The sequence below is a fragment of the Primulina tabacum genome, chromosome 18 (genome assembly GCF_025594145.1).
Source record: "Primulina tabacum isolate GXHZ01 chromosome 18, ASM2559414v2, whole genome shotgun sequence".
NCBI lineage: Eukaryota > Viridiplantae > Streptophyta > Magnoliopsida > Lamiales > Gesneriaceae > Primulina > Primulina tabacum.
In genome coordinates, this window is record NC_134567.1 from 21,098,045 (window position 1) to 21,105,005 (window position 6,961).

Consider the following 6,961-nt stretch of genomic DNA (forward strand, 5'->3'; position numbering starts at 1 on the left):
ATGAACTCACCTAACTAACAACAGTCAACTCCCTTTTTTCGATTTAAAAAAGTCAAAATCTCTTTTATTTAATTAAATTTAAAATGGATCATATATTTTTTATTGTCCCGAGTAAATTGTGACTTATTTAAAAAAAACAATTCATAAGTCAATTTATATAAATGTCCTTATGTTTTAAGTGTAAATACACGGTTAAATTTGATTAAAACCCTAACATGCATTCTCATTATTCAGTCGACCTAAATCTCTCTTTCGCTTGTCTACGTAAATCTTCCCTTCCGTCGACGCAGTTCGAATTTTATTCCCGGAAATTTCCTTCCCTCGACGTGATGCAAACTCAATTGAAGAAATAGCTAACCAAAATCTGGTAATTTTCATGTTTATTTCGATTTATTGCCTCATTGTGCGTGTTTAAGAAGATTTCGATTTTTTGCTTATGCGTGCGTGTTGAAGAAGAAAGGGTCGACCTAGTCGACACAAGCTTGGACCCAAACCAAAAAACATTGTTTGGGTCGACCGGATCTTTGGGTCGACCCACGGTTGGGTCGACTCGACTCAAGCTTCAGTCGACCCACCCAAATTCTCCATTTATTTTTCTAACATATTTATTTGTACCTGTAACAGGTCTATTTGCCAAGAAAACTAGGAATGAATGCAATTTTTTGATGTAAATTGACACTTGAATCCAGATATAAAGATATTGCAGAGAATATTAATCATGATTTGAACAACGACGAGAGAGCCCTTTTTCTCGAGCAGTCTCCTTTTGGTAATTTGGTTAGGTATCACATAGATTTTAACCTTTCTAGTCCAATTATCTGGTATTTAATGAGTAATCATGTGGGGCCCTTAGCTCCTAATCGTTATTACAATGCACTTTGATTAGGGTTAAATAATTACAGTGGAAAACGAGCTTAAAATTTCTTTACAATGAGCCCAAAATATTTCTCCTATAATTTAAATATTGAAAATAGTATTTAATCTCACATCATAAACATGCCCACACGTAATCAAAACCAATCATATATATACAAACAACTCATATCCTCGGGACATGCCCCGGTTATAAATACATATATACAGGGAACAAAATATAAATCTCAACTCAAACTATGACTCCCTCCAGAAGTACCCTCTCCGGTCTCCTGATATCCTGGAGTACCTGCCATTGTCTACACACAAAGACAACAACAGCCCCCCTTGGGGGTGAGCAAAGTTCCGTATGGAACAACCATCATATATACCACAAGTATCTAAACAATGATATATATGGTATGCAATGCATGTATGTCGTGGAGGTATCAGGTCAAATTCCCATCCACTGAGCACATGTCAGAATCAAATGGATCGCTATCAAATCAATGCTCGAGCTGGCACACTGGCCTCAATTATGGATACTTGTATGATAGCGTCGACGAAGTGCCATCAAATCTCAAATCTCATATCAATCGTCGGGGCCACAAATGTCTATGCTTTAAGGGTCATATAATACCAAACATAGCATTGTGTTCACAAACCCCAGAATCCAATCAAATCATATCAGGGTATCCAAGGATCATAGCTCAACGTGCATGTCATGTATCGATGTATGCATCAAACGATGTGTGTTAACAAAACATTTATTTTATACATCGATATTCCAATCACAATGTCATGTATGCCACATAAACTCAACAAATAAGGCATATAGACATATATTCTCATTCCAATCAATCAAACCAATCTAACATATATAATATAATACAGATATCTGTCGTATGTTATCCGGTCGCTACATACCTCAATTCTTCGTTTCCAGTTGATGTGGCCTGAAGATATCGATATAATACTTTATCTACATTAATAACATACTCATTCCAATCAATAACATAATCCAAAGTCATTAATATGAGTTTCAAATATCTTTTAAAACTTCAAAAATTCATATCAAATCATAATCATATCATAATTCAATTCCGACTTCGAATATGAGTTTATTATCGGTTATTCTACTACATATAGGAATTTCAACTTCAAATACATGCTATTCCAGCACTTTGATATTTAGAGCTGCTGGAACCAGAAGAAATTTACCTCAATCAGAAGCCCTCGACACGATGATTCCGAATATATAATTGGTTTCGCGTTTAGACAGCGTTTCGAAGTCGATTCAGACAAAAGAAATCAAGTTTCCCTTCTTTTCTCTCGAAGCCCCGGTAAGAAAATGAAGAAAGAGTAAAGCAGAAGTCTCGTTCTTATCACCACCGTTCTCGCGCTCGGGCGATAAAATTCTCGCGCCCGAGCGCGAGACATTCTGCCCCCGACTATCACTTGTACCGCGCTCGGGCGGTCAAAAGTTATCGCTCGGGCGCGGAACATTCTGCCCGAACACAAATTTCATATATCCTGGCGCTCGGGCGATCATTTTCTACCGCCCGGGCGCCACACGTTCTGTACAAATATTGATTTTTGTACTATATTGGCGTCCGGCTTCTCCACTCGAGCTCTTACAACATCAATTCATATTCGATACTTATTTTCTCATTCTCATTGTCACGATATACATCAAATACATAATCACATGACAATTTCATAAATTATCGATAATCATACAGGATTTACGATAATACGATACACGGTCCTTACAAATCAGATAGTTGATACTGGTAGTGATGGGTTGTGTATGGTCGTATGCAAGATGCCAGTTAGATTTTTTTTGTTAGAGTATTGTTTAATAATCGGTCTCGATTGCGCTATAGAGCCCGAAAATCTACCAAATAGAGGTGTCTTTGGAACCACACACTTTGCCGGTAAGTTTGAGATATTTTTGAGTGATTTGGAGGCAAAGATCAGTGTCCAAGTGCAGAATGAGACTGATATAGATGTGGAGAAGTTAAACATGGCTAGTCTTTACTTCTGTTGTACCGTCTTCGGTGAGGGGACTAGGAAAAATACGATGAAGATCGACCCTAAATACTTGAGGCTTGTAGATGATTTGGATATGTTTAACACTTATGGGGTAGAGTAGCGTATCGTGACGCGGTCTGATGTTTGAAGAAGGACCTTTTAGGGCGATATACTTGCCTCACTGAGGCACAGGGTCGGAAAGAAGTTGATGGCAGCTTTCTTTTCGGTGGTTTTGTTCTGCCTCTGCAGGTATATTACTTTTTGAATGTTAAAGTGGATTTGTTATCTTTATTTATACTACTTACATTGTTTGAAATTTATGTTACAGATCCTCGCTTATGAATATTATCCGAGCGTAGCACAAAGGTTTGCAAAGAGAAGAGATGTGGACGGTTTGATGTTGCCCATGATGTTTCAGTGGGTGACTAACACGTGGCCCTCAAACTGTGCCCCATCTGATGTTGATGTCAGTGCAGCCTTTGGTGACTGTGCTATAGATGTAAGTAATATGAATTGATTTGATATAATAATTGTAGACATAATTTTTAATTAATCTTATACGTTATTAATTAAATGTAGGATTGTCTTGGATGTTTGACTCCTACTCCTGAGGAGCTCGTTTCACCGTATTATACGACCGGGGTTTTTGTTGATTCTGCGCCCGATGCGGTCATCACTCGGGTAGTCGAGCTGTGGAGGTAGGGTCAAACAGTCATATGTAGCGAATACCTTCTGGAGTCTCCCTCAGTCCAGCACACGCCTTTATCTCCGGATGGTTCCAGCACCCCTTATGCACATTCTTCTCCGGATGTTCCAGCACCCGTTCTGGTGATGCCACTAGATTCAGTTCCAGCACCAGTTCTCCCATACGTACGGGTCCTAAAGTCCACTTTGGACTCAATCCTTCCCGCCGCCCATTACCACTGGAGCATCGTTTCGAGAGGCTGTTGATTGCATTGGAGGATTCCGTTACGTCTATGCGTATTTAGATGATAGCATGATTAATTGAGACCAGGGCTTGTATCAGGAATATAAATCTGGCTTTCGATGAGTTGAGATCGAGTTTGACCGAACAAATTAGAGTCGGTTTTGCTGAGATCAGGTCTCACACGCCAGGTGTTGTTGAGATCAGGTCTCCGACGCCATTGCATCAGGAGAGAGATTATAGCATAGCCTATAACAGAGGGTGGAAGAGAAAATCATCCGAGGCAGATTTTGGTGAGTTAATTTTATTAATTATATTTATGTTTACGTAAGAGATTGATTTATTATAATTGTCATTCTAATTTTAATTTGTTTGATGTATACTGTTAGGTGTGGATGATAATAAGGCTAGGGAAATTGGCAGTAGTAGCCAAGCACACCCACAACGGATATTTGAGTCTAGCCTTCCAATAATAACAGAAGAATACTCCGAAGGTGAGGTAATGCACTTTTTTGATTTTATATTTATGTATAGTATATTAAACAATAAACTTTTTATTTTATATATTCAAGTGACTCCTGATGCGGTTATGTCAGGTGGCGAGGCAACCACGTCGAGATGTTAGTACACCACACCTTATCTATTCATATTTGCATTAAAGTTGTTATAATTTATCAATTTACGCAAAGAACCGTCAGTTTGGGGAAATTATAGATGACGGTGTGAGGCCATTTGCGGTGAGCGTGACTTTGTAGGTAAACAACTCGCTGGCGCGAGTTAGGGCATCGATGTTCGTCCGTTCGTCTAATAGGATTCCAGGTTTTTACTTCGAATATGAAAAGTCATTCTAAGGGCTCATGGCGATCGCGAAATCGCATGTCACTGTCTCTGTAAGCATTTACAACTCATATTTTTGTAGAACACTTACTTTTAAACTTTGAAAACCTATTCTTCTGTCGAATTCATCACATCGGAGAAGCGCTATGTGGATTGCTTGAGATGCTGATCCGACATCCTGAAGTGATGTCACCAGATGTGTCGTTGATGGATATGAATTTCTACACTTCGATGTCAGTATTGGCCGAAGATAAAGATAACGTTGTCAACACAAATCTGGTGGGTATAGTGAAAGGTATTGATCCAGAATGACCGTGCCTCTCGTGGGAAAATGCATGAAGAATTATCATCCATGTCCACACAGATGGGCGCTGGTTTTTGCTAAAACTCGTGGCAAGGGTCAATAAGTGCATTATATTTGACTTGCAGTGAAGGCACGACCCCAACTTCAAAGCTCTGAATGAGGACATAGAGCCTATGCTTATAAACTCTGCTCGTCTGCTATCCATTGTTGTGAACAACCCACATCCCGAGAGACCATGGTATATAAAACTACATGATGAATTCAGATCCAAGATTAAACAATACATTGTCCTATCTCTAATGTGTAGTATGTTTAGCATTGATATATAGACTAATAATTTTATTCATAATTCTATTATAAAAAAAACTTCAGTATTCTTTTTACTTTTACAGCAAAGATTCAGGAGCATTTGTATTAGCTGTTGCTGGATATGCTTTGTTGAGGAAGAGTGAGCAAATAGTACTATATTTAGATGATAGAGTGGTATCTGAGTTCAGATATTTTTTAGCATGTAATATGTTTGATAATCATTGGACATTGTTTTGATGTATTGGACATTGTTTATAGTCGAATTTTGTTTGTTTAAAATTTGTGATTCATTTAGTCCAATTTTGTTTGTTTAAAGTTGAATTTTGTTAAAAAAATTTGTTGTTTCTTGGGTCGAACATGTTGATTGTGGGTTGATATGCTTGCTTTTGGGTCGACCCTGGTGATTTTTGGGTCGACCATGTTGATCTGGGTCGACACTGGTCGAGCAACCATGTTGATCTGGGTCGACCATGTTCATTTGTGGGTCGATCATGTTGTTCTGGGTCGACACTGGTCGACCAACAATGTTGATCTGGGTCGACTATGTTCATTTGTTGGTCGACCAACCATGTTGATCTGGGTCGATCATAATGATTTGTGAATCGACCATGTTGATCTGGGTCGACACCGGTCGATCATGGTGATTTAGGGTCGACCCTGTTGATTTAGGGTTTAGGATTTAAGGTTTTTTACATATGAATCAAATAATTTCACAACTATGTTATATGTTTTAAGAATTTCACAATTATGTTACATGTTTTAACATATGAATCACAATTTCACAACTATATTACATTTTTTAAGAATTTCACAATTATGTTACATGTTTTAACATATGAATCACAATTTCACAACTATTTTACATTTTTTAAGAATTTCACAATTATGTTACATGTTTTAATATATGAATCACAATTTCACAACTATGTTACATTTTTTTAAGAATTTCACAAGTATGTTACATTTTTTAACATATGAATCTCAATTTCATAATTATGTTACATGTTTTAACATATAAATCAAAATTTCACAACTATGTTACGTTTTTTAAGAATTTCACAATTATGTTACATTTTTTAACATATTAATCTCAATTTCACAATTACGTTACATTTTTTAACATATGAATCTCAATTTCACAATTATGTTACATGTTTTAACATATGAATCAAATTCCACAACTATGTTAAGTTTTGTAAGATTTTTACAATTATGTTACATTTTTTAACATATGAATCTCAATTTCACAATTATGTTACATGTTTTAACATATGAATCATAATTTCACAATTATGTTACGTTTTTTTAAGAATTTCACATTTATGTTTCATTTTTTAACATATGAATCATAATTTCACAATTATGTTATATTTTTAACATGTGAATCAAAATTTCACACCTGTTGGGCCGACAAAGCAGCAATTATCTAGCAATTTGGGCCGACCCAAAGTTTCAGCCTTTTGGATCGACCCAAAACCAAAATTGATGTAGCCAACAAAGCTCGACCAAGTTGATCCCGTCTTTGGATCGACCTTGTAACTTTTGGGTCGACCCAAAGACTGTAACTTTTGGGTCGACCCGAAGACTGGCACTTTTGGGTCGACCCTTGTTGTTTGCTTTTTGGTCGTCGCATTTAACTTTGGGTCGACCCATGTTGCTCCAGGTCGACCCAAATGATGAATCTGCTTTTATCTTTTGTT

General features: G+C 37.1%; 1 long non-coding RNA gene across 1 annotated transcript; it reads left to right on the plus strand.

Annotated features, from left to right (window-relative positions):
• The first annotated feature begins 2,983 nt into the window (after positions 1-2,983).
• Positions 2,984-4,325, plus strand: LOC142533526 (uncharacterized). Its single transcript, XR_012816765.1, has 4 exons — positions 2,984-3,135; positions 3,215-3,385; positions 3,466-4,104; positions 4,201-4,325. It is a non-coding gene; the product is annotated as an uncharacterized LOC142533526 (long non-coding RNA).
• Positions 4,326-6,961: the final 2,636 nt, after the last annotated feature.